At 35.9% G+C, this 17,243-nt stretch overlaps 1 long non-coding RNA gene and 2 pseudogenes across 2 annotated transcripts; all 3 read left to right on the forward strand.

Annotated features, from left to right (window-relative positions):
* Positions 1–152: 152 nt before the first annotated feature.
* Positions 153–1,330, forward strand: LOC113074842 (catalase-like; annotated as a pseudogene).
* Positions 1,331–1,999: 669 nt separating this feature from the next.
* Positions 2,000–3,292, forward strand: LOC113074847 (interferon-induced transmembrane protein 5-like; annotated as a pseudogene).
* Positions 3,293–7,854: 4,562 nt separating this feature from the next.
* On the forward strand, positions 7,855–10,303 carry LOC113074848 (uncharacterized). 2 transcript variants are annotated; one of them, XR_003280831.1, is made up of 4 exons: positions 7,855–8,028; positions 8,222–8,280; positions 8,638–8,766; positions 9,898–10,303. It is a non-coding gene; the product is annotated as an uncharacterized LOC113074848 (long non-coding RNA). The 2 variants fall into 2 exon arrangements; XR_003280830.1 differs by having other exon boundaries at positions 8,222–8,276.
* The last annotated feature ends 6,940 nt before the right edge of the window (positions 10,304–17,243 follow it).

Raw genomic sequence — 17,243 nt, forward strand, 5'->3', positions numbered from 1 at the left:
AAAGTTGTATTTTATTTTGAGTACAATTGTTTACACGGAGAGGGTGGAGTTTATGGCCTGTACTGCAGCCCCACCAGGGGGGCGATCAGAGAGCCTGTCGCTTCACTTTCAGGATGTGCAAGGCACACCAGGTTGTAACATTTCCGTTGTGATGTGTTTCACAGGTGCGCACTTTCTTCACTGAGGTGTTGAACGAAGCTGAGCGAGAGCGTCTGTGTCAGAACATGGCCGGCCATATGAAAGGAGCTCAGCTGTTTATTCAGAAGCGCGCGGTATGATCTTTTAATTTTTTTATTTTGTTTTGGTCCTGTGAGTTTCTTAGTCATGCAAACTAATCAAACTTCTCTTTAGCAGTTAGGGATTATGTGAACATTCCTGGGGGGGAATGCTTGATTTCAGATGATTCAGAATTTTGTGATTTTTTTTTTTTTTTTTTTTTTTTGCAGGTGCAAAACCTTATGGCTGTTCACCCGATTATGGCACTCGTGTTCAAACTCTCCTGGATAAATACAACTCGGAAGGGAAAAAGGTTGAAAACATTCTCATCAGTCTTGCACACATTCTTGTGTACAGTGAATTTCACTTAGATATTGCTAGTAAATTGTACAGTTAATTACAAAAAATGGCAAGAACAATAAATAGTCAAAGACTAAATAGGATTTTCTTGGAAAATGTACTAACATTAGCTATGATTCATAGATTAGATTTTAAATTAAGATTAAAAAGTCAAAATGAGCTTCTTTTATTCTGTGGTGGAAATAAGTGTTATTTTCTGTCTTCTTTGTCTCTCCAGAACACTGTTCATGTTTATACTCGTGGTGGAGCGTCCGCTGTGGCTGCAGCTTCTAAGATGTGATTCAAAGTGCTGCCTCTCTGCACACACACATATAAACATATTCATTCTCTCATAGAGTGTGATATAGAGTCATTTTGCTTAATTCATTCCTTGTGTGCTGTAGAAATATGGACATCATATCTAATATGGTCAATTCACAACACAAGTGGTATTAGCAAATGCAGCGCTGATTCTTAAATCATGATTAATGCCTTCAAACCAGATGGATGCTTTTGATGCATATACGTAAGCTTGAGTTTATCCAAACTAAATCAGTCTGATATTTCTGCATTTTGGTGGTGTGCAAAATGTAGAATAGCCAAAAATAATCTGAGAATGGATACAAATGTGGCTACTGATGCCGTTTAATATTAAATAAGAGAAATTTAATATTTCTGTCCCTTTTGCCTTTAACTGAATATAATTCAGTTCTGATAATACGAATGTAACACCTTTTGTCATTTTGTAATTAATAAATATGAATATTGAGCTCTATGACCGAGTTGTTTTATTTGCTCTGGTTGTTTTATTTATCTCTTTCTTTAAAAATAAAATGTGAGCATGAGATTTAAAAGCTACAATGGAGGTAAATTAGTAAACTATACATTTTAGGTTGTTACTTCCACAAGAGACAAGCAGCATGGCTTCTAAAGACTCAAAATATTGCATACTGTTAAAAAAAAAAAAAAAAAAAAAACTTTAGTGACTAACTCCTTTAGTTGTTGTTTTTTTTTCTGTAAGTGCTAATACAGTAGAGGGGCGCCATTTCCTTACACAAGAACCCCAATGCCTAATATTTTATTAATTAATTATTATTAATTTTTACAAATTGATTTTTTTTTTTTTTTTTTTTTTTATGTACAGCTTGTAGCACACATGCATCCTGAACATTTGAGCTTTGGTGCTCCCGATGAGGATACAGGTTTGAGTACAGCTTGCATCCCATCCACATTTCCACCCTCTAAAAACTCCCCTCTGTGTTTTTCTTTCTAAAGAAAAGGGTTAATAGCTCATTAAAATTGCCTTAAAAAATATGAATCAGAAATTTTGGTAACGTAACATTTTTAACCCAGTATGAAGTTGAACGTTTATTAAAGAATTATGCATTTGCATTTATTTATAATTCTTTAAAAATAGTCAAGATAAAATTTTAATGTATGTGCTTTTTTTTGACCAAACCTAGAGATTTTGTTGAAATGGGTCCCTGTATAGAAGCAGCACCCTGCCTTCATCTCTCTAGCAACAACCACATAATGAATGACCACTCTCTCCATCGCTCTCCGTCTCTGACTCCACCCAGCTGCAGTGTTGTATAAGTAGGGTCCCTGATCTTTTCTCCTCAGTAATTCTCTTCAGATTCATCCAGGATTTTCGACCCCTGACCTCCGAGGATGGATAACGCCACATACAGCTACGTGAACGACTGCACTCCGCTCACTAACTGTAAATCCGGCCGAAAGGCTGGCGGCTCCACGGTGGTCAACATGAGTCAAGCGGGCAAGAAGCCACCAAACGACTACCTGGTCTGGTCGCTCTGTAACACTCTTTACGTCAACTTCTGCTGCTTGGGATTCATGGCTCTGATCTACTCCATCAAGGTGAGCTCAAACACAAATGTCCTTTTGTATATATTCGTCTTTTTTGTGGCTTTCAAACATTGAAATTTTCCTGTATGTCACATAATGGGCCATCAAGGTTCTAATTGAATCTACTGATGCTTTAAAGAACCTAGAAACACCATCTGATGAACCAACAATACAACATCAAGGACTTTTAGATCTCCAAAAGACCATAAAGCAACTCAAGAACCCTATAGAGGCTCCAAGTTAAATGAAAAGATTCCATGAATATTAAAGGTTCTAAATGAAACCATCAATGCAAATAAATTTTAAGAGTGCAGTTAAGGTAAAGACGGTCCTTTAATGCAAGGAACCACTGAAGAGCCTTGATTTTTTGAGGAGTTCGTGTGTTAAAAGACAGCTGTCTGAGACTTGTATATCTGTTTGTTTCCAGGCTCGAGATCAGAAGACCTTGGGGCGACATGCGTGCAGCACAGGAATGCTCGGACAAAGCGAAGTGGTACAACATTCTGGCATCGGGCTGGAATCTGTTGATTCCTCTGATGGTGTTGGGTCTGCTGGTCTTGCTCGTGGTTCATCTGGGAAGCTCAGAGGGAACGTTTGATTTCTTCGGTGAAGACGGATTCCAGAGCTTCATGAAGCTCTTCAGCAGGTAGACAGAACCACTCGAACAATCCCACCAACAAAACCTCCTGCGAACCTTCTGGACTGTTCAACATGATATTTTCTTTGGCTCTGTGATGAATTTATTATTATTTAGATTTTTTTTTTTTTCATAATTAAAATCAATGTAGTGTATATGAACTCATATCCACCCTACAATTTTATTTTATTTTAGGAAGTAAACTGGCTCTGCTGTATTTAATAAAATATTTAATTTCCTCAATATGAGTCTCTTTGAAGAGTTTTTCTGTCACCAGTAGGATGTTGCCGCGAAATTTCACGAGCAAAAAAGTACATTATTAATAGTTTAGGGTTGTATAAAGCATACCTCGCACACAAGTCACTTTCAAATTAAGAGTTCTGTTAATCAGTGCAACGAATTTGCATGAAAAAAACTAGAACAAGAGCAAAAGAAGCTGGTTTAAGCTGTTTTTTCCCCTCAGCAGGGAAGTTAATTGGGTTGTGAGGAACATGTTAACATGACTTCTGTCTGAGAGCTGCTGCTAGAGACTGAAGGGATGCTGTGGTTTAGTTCTCCTGTGTCTCTGTAATGTTCAGCTGTGCCGCCTGTGCTTCCAGCCGTGGACCCTCCCAGCTCTACTGGTATTTTTATCATTTAAATGACAGAGCTGTTTGCCAGCCTTCACTCCCCTTCTATTTCAGTCGGTATACAGAGTGGACACAGATGTGGAGGGACGTGATTAAAGAGCAGTCAGCACACACACACACACACACTCATGTAGACCTTCTGCCTGTCTATTTCTCATTCATTTGAACTATCAATTAAATCTCAGAGGTCTGTTCAATTGCAAATTTAAGATTAGATCTGTAAAACATGGCTTTGTCGTGTTAAAAATCCTTTTAATTAATTAATTGGTGCTTCAAGGACATGTCTGGGTAATATATTGCCAAATCTAAATAAACATAAAAATATAAAATTTATAGCAATTTAGGGAAGTGGTTGCAGAGAAGCTCAGTATAAATAAGCAATAAATAAACAAAATGCATTTAATATTCTATATGTATGCATAATAGTATTGGTAATGCTGAATATAGAGAGAGAGCAATGCTAATGTATTTAAAGAAAGTCAGGCAAAATAGGTTTGTATATGCAAACTAAATAATAATAAATAAATTATATATATATATGCATGTATATCACAGAATTGCCTGAACGAAACCCCTGATGTTAGGCCTCTGTGATTTATTGCATGTCTCACTTCAGCTGACCTTGCACCTGCACAAGTTGCTCTTTTGGTTCACATGGCCTTCAACATGTTCTTTTGATAAAAAAAGACACTGAATAATTACTTTGTGATTCAATTAAAATATGTTTAGACTTCGACTAGTTGCCATTTTTCCAGGGAGAGAAAGAGAGGAACACCTGCAATAAGATCTAAAAACTGTACAAAAGTGTAAACTAAGAGTGAGATATTCAGATCTTCTGCAGGAATCTCCGCTTTGTTGTCTCCAACAAAAGTCAAATTTTGGCATCTGGAACTCCACAACTTGAGTGTTTCTAGATGTATTGTAACACAACATGCATGCTAATATGTCCAAATCCAAAAACGAATGATTTGCTGCGGTTAAGTAGTCATTTTGCAGTATATAAGCATTAATTTAGACACTTTTATCTGAGGCTATTTCCAGTGCACTTATTACAGGGACAGTCTCCTGCAACACCCCCAGGTTAGTTGCTTTGCTGCATGGAGGACAGCAGTGATAACCTCTTTAGGGAAGCTAGTGTATTGTTCTCACAAATTTTCTTGGATTGAGTCAGTTTCTGCTGTCTGCTTTTCTTCATTAGAGTTTTAGTAGGATTCTTCTGCATCCAGGAGGAAGCAGGAGGGTTTTTAGCTGCCGTGGCTTGAGCACAACCACATTAGGGAGGATCACACACATAAACACCCACAAACTGAAATTAGCCCTTCAGCAGACGTCTATATGCAGCAGATCTGAGAGAACTGAGGGATAATCTCGCCCTTCCGCATGGTTTGAGGCTCTATAATGATGCTCGTAGTTTCTGGGTGGCTTTCAGCTCCCACCCAGTTTTAATAACACGTAAGACATCAGACCTTGGTATATTTGTTATCAGTTAGTACAGATCAAGGACTACTACACCAGCTCTCTGCTACTTAAAGTTTGCAGACCACTAAATAGGTATCTTATATTTTAAAAAATCATATCAGGTAATAACATAGTACTGAAATATTTTATGTTCATTCACATATATAATAAAATATGCATTTTACATCCAAGTCACGAAAAGCTCAGAGCTCTTTATTCTCTAAAAAAGTTAGCCAATCATATTTTTTTTCTTTGACATGAGTCAGAGACCAATACCATATGATATTATAAATACAATGTAAATAGCATGGTACTCAAGGAACCATAGTGTAATAATGTCTCACAGCATTTTGTAAACCTCAGCAGATGGCGCTATAGCGTAATTTACAGCACATCTCCTCACATTCAACAAATCACCGCTGTTTTTGTGAAAACTTATTTTACAAATCAATTTTTTTAATTACCTGTTTAAAAATAACTGTTATTTAATATATTATCTAATTAATCCCGAATAAGTTGTACTTTTTTAGCCCACGGTTTGCCAACAAAACATGGGAACGAATAAAAGGGTTATTGTAGTTTGGTTAACTGTTTAAATGAAACTTAAACATTCCTCATTTTGGAATAGTTTAACTTGAACTGCTATAATAAATAAATCTAAATAAACTAAAGCGAATAAATAAAAATTAATAATCACCACATATTAAAAAAATATGATTAAAACATTATTTTTAAAACGTAATATTAATATTATTAAAACTTTAAAATGAGAACAGAAACTATAATAATCAAATCTAATTCAAAACGTTAACATAAGCTATATTAGCAAACACTAAAATAAAAATGTCAAGAAACACTCATTAATTACACGGACAGGAGTTTTCCCAAGCAAGAGTCATTCATCAGCTGCTGAGTTACATGACTGCTGCTTGATAACGTGTCAACACTCTGACGTCACAGATCGGCATGTGCTTGAGTGATACCTAGACGCCTAATTGGCCGCTCGACCGCACGTCAACGTCGCCGCCATATTGGAGCGGGCAACTCTCATAACTCTCACATCAGGAAAGAAGAAAACATACCAGACTCATCGACAGATTAGACACCTACAAACCGTCACACGATAATAAAAACAGATCTTGGGGTGTTATCTTTCACGGGTAAGACTCAGCTGTTCTTTCTCGATGTTTTTTGTCATTTTTAACATTATGTTGACAGCCAGTGTCAAACTATTAATAAATAGCTAGCGATATCGCTGACGTAGTTATCAGTGAAAGCTGAGACTTCATAAGAATTCAAAGTTTAAATTAATTCTTATTACGTTTTAACTTATATTGCCGTTTATATAATAAACTAAATGGTGTTATGAGCACAATATACAGAGTGAGCCCTTTGACTGTCTAGATTAATGATGGAGCTAAATCTTCTCTCTTTAATTTCACTACCGTTACTTATTTACAAAGATGAAGTGGTAACACTTTAGAATACTAGTCCTTTAGTTAATGTTGGTTAATTCATTAAAGAACATGAACAAACAATGAACAATACATTTATTACTGTATTTATTCATATTTGTTCATGTTAATGAAAATACAGTTTTTCATTGTTAGCACAACTTTTGATTTAAATAATGCATTAGTAAATGTTGAAAATGAACATCAAATAAGATTAATAACTGAGGTAGAAGGATTGTTCTTGCTTAGATCATTTTTACTAAAGTAGTTTACTAATATTAACTAATGGACCGTTATTCAAAAGTGTTACCGATTAAGTTCATCATCACTTGATTATAAGGACTTCATTGCTTTTCATAAAACTGTGAACTTATTCTATGTATTCTTTTTTCTTCCCTTTTAGCCATTTGCAAACAGGACAAGGACAGCCTTAAGGAAAGCTCAGGAAACCTGTTCTCAGAGACGAGACTATACCTCCCTAGACTAGTGTTGTGTTTGTACTAAACCCAGAGCAGCCCTGAATGAATTGACAGAATGACCCAGCTCATATTCTAAAGTGATTAATTGTTTTGAAAGCATTAATTTATACCAGAAAACAAGACAGAAATACTAAGGAAGAAAATCTCTGCATTAATCACTTAATCGTTTGATTCTGATTCATTCAGACATTTCTAATAGCTTGTTCCGAAGCTCTGATCAAATGATTCGCGAAACGCACTTCGGAGTCCCGATCTGAATCAAATGTTTTGTGAACTCCGAAGCCCCGATCAAATGATTCGCGAGCAGGTTAGTGAGGCGGTGTTTTTATACTTTTACCATCACCCTTTTATACTCCTCTCTTTCTGGCTTAAGTCACACAGAATTAAAAAAGAAATTTAAAGTTATCAATAAAATCCACAACAATGTAGGAAGTACGAGCAGTTGAACAAACATCTGTTGTACAAGCAGAATTCAAATTATTTTATAATGGTTTGTAGGTTATTTAACTTTGAATTGATGTTCTAAGTAACTGGTATATTATTGTATAAATGTGATAGTAACTTTCCAAATTAATGAGTTGTTTTTATTAAAGTGTTATGTTTAACACAAAATAATACATGTATTGTTGTTTGCTTTATGTTAATTGAGTGCTCTTGCTGAGGCATGGGAAAAATAAAGGAGCTGGAAAAAACACCTGCTAGTGATATCAGCATCATCTACACACATGCTAGTAGCATCAGCATCATCTACATACCTGCTAGTGACATCAGCATCATCTACACACCTGCTAGTGACATCAGCATCATCTACACCTATGCTAGTGACATCAGCATCATCTACTCACTTGCTAGTGACCTCATGCTCCTCCTCACCTACTAGTGACACCATGCTTCTCTTCACCTGTTAGTAACTTGTCTGCTTTGTGATAAGCAAATTTTGCTATCTTCCAGTAAGTTTAAGCTTTTGTTAACTTCTTAGCCAGGGTTTTAACAGACATTATACATATAATCTTTCACATACTTCTCAGTGTGCTTTTTTTTGCTGAATTTAATGCTTAGATTTTAGGCGGGAAATTTAAGTCAGGAATTTTTTATATAAATCTAACTCTCTACTTTTACTTATGATCTGCAATATCTTTTCAGATTCTGAACACATCAGAAATCACCAACCTCTCCTGACATATCTTTCCAGTTTGCGGTAGGTATGTTGCAACAATATAACATGAATAACTATAAAATATAATTTATTGAAACATGACTTATTGGGGTAACTGTTTTTTCTTGTAATAGAACACTATAGAACTACATTCACTATAGAACAGGAACATCATTTGTTGGTCAATTTTTCATGCCTATCTTCTTCCTAGCAAAAAATTAATGTATATGCCAAAGTAGAATTCAAACAACTTTAGCTGTGATCTCTGTGATCAGCTCATCATCTCTCCATACCCTCTCCACATGGAAGTCACCTCTTGTACTTGTCACAAGATCACACCAGGTTAACTAAGCCAGTAACAGTCAGCTGACCGTGGAATGCCAATTGTGTGTTTCTTTCTCAGTTTTGCATGGTCCCCGATGAACTCAACGTGGGATGCCTTTCCGATTTCTTTCACATCAGGGCACTTAACCTCTACCAGGCCACAGAGATGTTCTTCATTTGGGTCCACCACTTTGCCATCTGCACCAAGGTGTGTAGCATCAGGGTGGATGATGAGACCAGATGGAAGAACGTTAACGTCAAAGGTCTCCTCATAGCGGTGAAGAACCTCTGGCTCAAGTTTTAATCCTCTACACATCGCTCTCTAGAGACCCCGACAGATGTTTACACATACTGTTTAATGCAAGATATAAATGCAGTTAACCTGCAATTACAAATGCATAATGTTTTGATGTCTTAATCCCAAAATGTTGAATACTGATATTTGCATTGATAAAAGAACGTGCTTTAAGAGGTGAAATTAAAAACACCAATATCTAGACAATCATGAATTGTAACATCACTTCCTTTAATGTTTTTACTATACAGCTGATATGGAATTTGTTTAAATGTTACATTTTTGAAAAAAAAAAAAAGTTACATGTTTATATGAAATGCTTATACAAAATAAGTCTGTAGTTAACTTTAAAGTATATCTACATTTCTTGCTTTCATACATGGTCATATAAAAATTTGCCGAACTTAAGTGGTAGATTTCTGCCATTTACTGGAAAACATTTAAAATTACAATTTTAACAAAAGCACTACATGAGCATTCTGAGTGATTTTATTACACTAATATACAATCAGACACCCCAATTTCTGTTTTGGTAAAGTCATTAAGTGTCATGTCATTTAGATGAATTAGAATTTAATTTAGGGTCCTGAAAGACCCTGAACACTGCACACAGGTTAAGATGACCATTGCTACATAAATAAAATAAAAATTGAAACTCATCCTAATTTGTTTGAATTTTCCCTTACTAAATTATACAGTTACTGATGGACTGTGGGATTACTAACAGGCTATTAACAAAAATTTGTCTCTAAACAGCTTTTCTCTTTATTAACACTTGATATAGTAGCATGATAGAATCAAATGCTTTGCAAATCCACTCGAAAGACCTGATCTCAAATGATTCGCGAAACGCGATTCGGAGTCCAAATCTGAATCAAATGTTTTGCGGACTCGCTCCGAAGCCCCGATCAAATGATTCGCGAAATGAGCTTCGGAGTCCCGATCTGAATCAAATGTTTTGCAAACTCCGAAGCCCCGATCAAATGATTCGCGAAACGCGCGCTTCGGAGTCCCGATTTGAATCAAATGTTTTGTGCCTTCCAGGTTGTTCTTCCAGATGTTTGTGGTGAAAAGACATGGGGAAAATAGGACTAACAGGACGTGGAGTAACGAGTATAATGGACTACAGTAGGAGTGAACAAGGAGTGAAATACTTGATTCGTTTTCTGACTAAAACAGGACTACTGGATGACTAAAGTATATGGGAAATAACTAATACCAGCAGATGGCAGTAATGCAACGTCAAGGATGCAAGCTGCCGTTAAAACCCAAAGAAGAAGAAGTTGTTTGTGGTGCAGAGCAGTAAATGACGAGATGGTGACTTATATTAAAACATTGGCAACTATAGACATTAATCAAATATAGTATGTTTTATTTGTATTGTTTGATGTGTCAAATGTTATACATTTAATGTAGCACATGGTAGCAGTTATGCTAACTGTCGAGCAGGTTAGTGAAGCATTGTTTTAACAATTTTGCCATCTCCCTTTTATATTGCTCTCTTTCTGGCTTAAGTCACACAAAATTAACAAAGACATTTAAACTCTGTTTCAAAAATTTGTCTCTAAACCTCTTTTCTCTTTATTAAAACTTGATCTAGTAGCCTAAATGATAGAATCAAATGCTTTGCAAATCCGCTCGAAAGACCCGATCTGAATCAAATGTTTTGCCAACTCCGAAGCCCCGTTCAAATGATTCGCGAAACGCGCTTCGGAGTCTCGAAACTCTCGATCTGAATCAAATGTTTTGCCAACTCCGAAGCCCCGATCAAATGATTCGCGAAACGCGCTTCGGAGTCCCGATCTGAATCAAATGTTTTGCCAACTCCGAAGCCCCGTTCAAAAGACTCGCGAAACGCGCTTCGGAGTCTCGAAACTCTCGATCTGAATCAAATGTTTTGCCAACTCCGAAGCCCCGTTCAAATGATTCGCGAAACGCGCTTCGGAGTCTCGAAACTCTCGGATCTGAATCAAATGTTTTGCCAACTCCGAAGCCCCGTTCAAATGATTCGCGAAACGCGCTTCGGAGTCTCGAAACTCTCGATCTGAATCAAATGTTTTGTGAACTCGCTCCGAAGCCCCGATCAAATGATTCGCGAAACGCGCTTCGGAGTCCCGATTTGAATCAAATGTTTTGTGCCTTCCAGGTTTGCCTGGAACAGTCGCGGAGACGTTAAATCACGCTCAAAACGGGATGTTTGTGGTGAAAAGACATGGGAAAAATAGGACTAACAGGACGTGGAGTAACGAGTATAATGGACTGCAGTAGGATTGAACAAGGAGTGAAATACTTGATTCGTTTTCTGACTAAAACAGGAATACTGGCAAGAATATGATGAAGTATATGGGAAATAACTAGAACCAGCAGATGGCAGTAATGCAACGTCAAGGATGCAAGCTGCCGTTAAAACCCAAAGAAGAAGAAGAAGAAGAAGAAGAAGAAGAAGTTTGTGGTGCAGAGCAGTAAATGACGAGATGGTGACTTATATTAAAACATTGGCAACTATAGACATTAATCAAATATAGTATGTTTTATTTGTATTGTTTGATGTGTCAAATGTTATACATTTAATGTAGCACATGGTAGCAGTTATGCTAACTGTCGAGCAGGTTAGTGAAGCATTAGCCGTGTTTTCACTATCGAGCTAGGACCGGTGTGGTGAGAAATCCAGTCCCCCCGCGAAATCGAGTCCGCTTAGGACCAAGGCGGTAGCTGTTTTAAATGCCTGATCAAAAGTTGTTATCGCGATAACTTGTTGCATGGCTAATCGGAGCTGCGGTAGCTTGTTGTTTCAAGCTAAAATAATTTAGTAAAAGCAACATACAGAATGTAATTGATCAAAATGTTTTTTTAAATGTCATAAAACTAGCAGCATCTCATAAATAATGCATTGTAATTAGTTTTAATATTCGGTTACTAGAACGCCTCAGCAATATATTTTCCAGTTCTAAAATAATAATAATAATAATTCAGTTGTGATGACTAAAACACGTTTAGCCCACAAATTCAGAAGATTGTGGGACAGTTGAAAGATTATTAATAAAACGAACCTATATATATATATATATATATATATATATATATATATATATATATATATATATATATATACACACACACACACACACACTTTGATTTGTATTTATTTTGACTTACTACCTAATTCATGTAATTTTTACATTATTTTCAATATTGTAATAAGTATACTTATGTTGTTATATATGGTTTTGCTTACAAGCAGTTCATGTATTGCAATTGCTGATTGTATATTATTTAAGAAGCTATTGTTTTCAAAGAAAATCATACAGCAATTATCACATTATGATGACGAAATTACAATTGTAATTGACTTTAACTCATATAACACAGTACATAAAATAGTACAACAGTTACTTGTACTATTACAAATCAGTAATAGTAAGGCAATAATGGCTGTTTGTGCACTGAAAGTAACTAAAAATGCAGCTAGTTTATAATTGTTAATTATAACTTGCAATTATAATATAATTCCACAATTTTTTTTACATATAAATGTTCAAGCAATATGCACACTATCAATGTAAGACATTTATACATTTTTCAAAATGCATAACATTTTCAAATAATTTTTTTTTTACAGAAAGACATACTATTGTGTCTATGTGGTCAAAAACACCCTCACTGTTTTAATAGTTGTTGTTAAATGCATTAGTCGTCATACATACAGCAAGCAAGCCAAAGGCAACAGGGGTTAAATAAGAAAAAACTGTAAGATGTCGATACTGGAGTAAAAAAAACCTTTGGAGAAACCAGACTAACCAAAAACACTGGGGACCAGTTCTCCTCTGTATATTCAGTCTGAACATTCAGCTGTAAGGTTAGAGGTTAAATGTGCCATGTACAGGCAGCAATATTGTTTTCTCTGTTGCCCAGGTGAGGCATGCAGTGGGAGTGAAGAGTGCTAAGGTGCAGTCATCCATTCATAAATTCTTGCTGTTTTGCTGAAACTGGAAACAGTTCATCCTATGTGAAGTCCATTGTGGAAGATTGGGGAATCCTCAGTCTCAACGTAACTCGAAAGCGTCTCGGGACAGAGCTTCTGTGGTAAAGAAAAATATAAAAATTGTTTAGGAACTGTAATATAATTAAAAAAAAAATCCTCTCTGCCTTTGTAATATACAGTATGCTGGAAGACTTTCTTGACATCATACAGAACGGGTTCAGAATACAACAGAAGCAGGAAACATCAAAAATCACTGTTAACCGTATAGAGCATCGGTTTACAATTCTTGCAAAAATCAAGTTATGATTTATGTGTATGTTGTTATAAAAACAATCAAACAGACATAAATGTAATCTGTTAAACTCAGTCTATTTTGCATTCAAACATTGATTTAAATAAAGAGACAGGTGATTTATTTGAGCAGAGCTTGTTTTCTGCCTCCACTATTTGTAAAGTCTAATACGAAAAATACTAATAAATATATATATACTATTTTATATTAAACAAAACAACTGCTGCAATCTCCTTATGATTTATTGTGCCTTAATTTACTATTAATTTCATTCATAATTATTCACTTACTGAACGCTATTATAAAAGTATATACGTTTGTTTATGTTAAATAAAAGATAAACATGAGAAAAGAGTCGTATCTTCCCTTAAAATGCATCTTGAACAATCGGGTCCCGAATGATCTGTCGAATTTCCTGTGTCCCTTTAGCCATTGGTTTTTGGAGATCACAATTTCAAGATATTAATTGGAACGAGACTTTTAAGATCTCAAGACGGTTTTGTATAACAAATAAAGTTAGAGAGGTATCATTTAAAATTGTTCATCGTATTTATCCTGTAAAAGAGGTAATTGCAAAATTTTGTAAAGACATTGACTTGAAATGTGCTTTCTGTGATGAGAAAAATGAGAGTATTGAACATTTATTTTATGATTGTATCTATACAAAATTATTTTGGTGTGATCTGGTTTTTTTTGTTAAGCAAAGCACGAACATAGAATTAGAACTCAAACAAAAGGATGTTTTATTTTTTTATGAGTATGCTGTTGATTTCAAAATTTGGTATATTGTAAATTTGCTCATTATATATGGAAAATTCTTTATTCACAAATGTAAATGGGCGGGGAAAAAACCTAATTTTACTCACTTTAAAATAGAAATAGGTCACTATCTGTATACATTAAAAGAAACAAGAAATAACAAAGCAAAAAAAACTGTAAATTATTTTAAAGCCCTAAATCTTGTTTTTGAATAATTTGTATTTATTTATGTATTTTATTGTTTCATTTATTATTGTTTATATTTTGATGTAATTGATACGTTATTGCCCTTGTATGTTCTTGTTCTAAAACTGCAATAAAAAAAAAAAAAAAAAAAAAAAAAAAAAAAAAACAATCGGGTCCCACCCTATGGTCCCACCTAGCGAGGACCCCTAAGATGGCGGCCATCGCGATGCCTGTGCGCAAGTCGCAACGGATGCACTTGTCACGAAGGACACAAGACAGGTAGTAATTCACACTAAAAATCTTCGTGTGATTTGTGCACGAGTATGACAGAACTAGAGGTGTGCTTAAACCCGTCCTGCACACGCATGCATTTGGGTGTGGAGGGGAGGGGCGATTAATGATTTGAGCAGATTTTCTTATTAACTACCAATATTATCCACTGTCCTTGTACAGTAATATGACACTGACAATACACACACAAATAATAGTAGTAACGTTAGTAGTGATAATAATAATTAATAATCTTACGGGTCCTCGCTAGGTGGGACCCGATTGTTCCAGCCTTTTTCTCGCGATCTTTGACGATGAGGTCTGTATTCATTGTTCAGGCGTTTTATCGACTCCATCTGCTATTTTTTCCACATATGAACGTATTTTGCTGGTAGTTAATACGATCTCAAATCTGACAAAGATTTTTAGTGTACATTAGTAACTGTCTCGTGTCCTTCGTTCGGGACAAGTGCCTCCGTTGCATCCTGCGCACAGGCATCGCGACGGCCGCCATCTTAGGGGTCCTCGCTAGGTGGGACCCGATTGTTCAAGATGCATTTCTATGATTTTAAGTGAAGATACGACTCTTTTCTCATGTTTATCTTTTATTTAACATAAACAAACACATATACTTTCATAATACCGTTCAGTAAGTGAATAATTATGAATGAAATAGTAAATTAAGGCACAATAAATCAAAAGGAGATTTTCATTGCAGCAGTTTGTTTCATAGAAAATAGGATATATATATATTAGGGGTGTAACGGTTCACAAAATTCACGGTTCGGTTCGATACGATACACTGATGTCACGGTTCGGTTCGGTTCGGTTCGATACGTTTTAGATACAGCAAAATGTAAAAACATCTCAACTTTTCAGAATGCCGCAAGCGCACCGCGGGTCATGTGACAAGAACCAACCAATCAGCTTCATCCTTTCCCGTAACAAGGTTGAGAGCTCAGCCAAGATGAAGGAACAGCTGATCATAGTTGTATATGGATTGCAATTTTGAAATAAATTTAGTAGCAGAGCTACTGCAAGCGATTTTTAGAGCTGCAAATCCATTTATCCTTCGCTGAAATTTCCGCGTCTCATGGAGAGAGCACGTCATTGTTGCTTAGCAAAGACAGACGCCTCATGAGCGCTTCTGCCCGAGCGCTTTGGAAAGGAGAAAGACGTGCTTAGCGTTTTCCACGCGTTTTTAGGAGCGATATGTGAACGGCCCCTAAGGCGCTCGCTCACTCAGCACGCGCTGAAGGCTCGTTGCAAAATGTCTAATGCATTTAACAGACGCTGGTGTACCCTGTCATGTTGCAGATGCGACATACCGTTGTTTTTTTATCCACCACTCTCTTGCCATCACCATTATAGCTTAAAGGGAATCCAAAGTGCACCCAAACACCAGACCTGTTGGTTATTGGGGGATCTTCTCATTTCTAGTCTGTTAAACGCATTGGCTATTTTGCAACGAGCCTTCAGCGTGTACTGAGTGAGCGAGCGCCTGCTGAGTAGCCTAACATAAACATATAAGATGGTGTTTTTTTCTTCTTCGGGAGTGTCAGGGGCGTTGCCTGTTACGTTGTTTGGGTTATTGGGCTACCTTGTTGAACGCATATCATTATATTTCTATATCTCTCTTTTTTTTTTTTTTTCAAATATAATTAATTACTCCAACGAACCGTTCGGTATACATAATGCGTACCGCGTACCGAACCGAAAGCGTCGTACCGAACGGTTCAATACGAATACGCGTATCGTTACACCCCTAATATATATATATATATATATATATATATATATTAGACTTTCCAAATAGTGGAGGCAGAAAACAAGCTCTGCTCAAATAAATCACCTGTCTCTTTATTTAAATCAATGTTTGAATGCAAAATAGACTGAGTTTAACAGATTACATTTATGTCTGTTTGATTGTTTTTATAACAACATACACATAAATCATAACTTGATTTTTGCAAGAATTGTAAACCGATGCTCTATACGGTTAACAGTGATTTTTGATGTTTCCTACTTCTGTTGTATTTTGAACCCGTTCTGTATGATGTCAAGAAAGTCTTCCAGCATACTGTATATTACAAAGGCAGAGAGGATTTTTTTTTTATTATATTACAGTTCCTAAAGAATTTTTATATTTTTCTTTACCACAGAAGCTCTGTCCCGAGACGCTTTCGAGTTACGTTGAGACTGAGGATTCCCCAATCTTCCACAATGGACTTCACATAGGATGAACTGTTTCCAGTTTCAGCAAAACAGCAAGAATTTATGAATGGATGACTGCACCTTAGCACTCTTCACTCCCACTGCATGCCTCACCTGGGCAACAGAGAAAACAATATTGCTGCCTGTACATGGCACATTTAACCTCTAACCTTACAGCTGAATCAATGCAGTAACACTGTTAACTACCAATGATATTGTACCAAATGTTCAGACTGAATATACAGAGGAGAACTGGTCCCCAGTGTTTTTGGTTAGTCTGGTTTCTCCAAAGGTTTTTTTTACTCCAATATCGACATCTTACAGTTTTTTCTTATTTAACCCCTGTTGCCTTTGGCTTGCTTGCTGTATGTATGACGACTAATGCATTTAACAACAACTATTAAAACAGTGAGGGTGTTTTTGACAACATAGACACAATAGTATGTCTTTCTGTAAAGATTCTTTGAAAATGTTATGCATTTTGAAAAATGTATAAATGTCTTACATAGATAGTGTGCATATTGCTTGAACATTTATATGTAAAAAAAAAAAAACAGTATAATCATTATATTATAATTGCAAATTATAATTATATAGCAATTATTGCTATCTATATAAACTATCTAGCTGTATTTTTAGTTACTTTCAGTGCACAAACAACCATTATTCACTTACTATACTTAATGG

Source organism: Carassius auratus, unplaced genomic scaffold (assembly GCF_003368295.1).
Source record: "Carassius auratus strain Wakin unplaced genomic scaffold, ASM336829v1 scaf_tig00015445, whole genome shotgun sequence".
Lineage (NCBI taxonomy): Eukaryota > Metazoa > Chordata > Actinopteri > Cypriniformes > Cyprinidae > Carassius > Carassius auratus.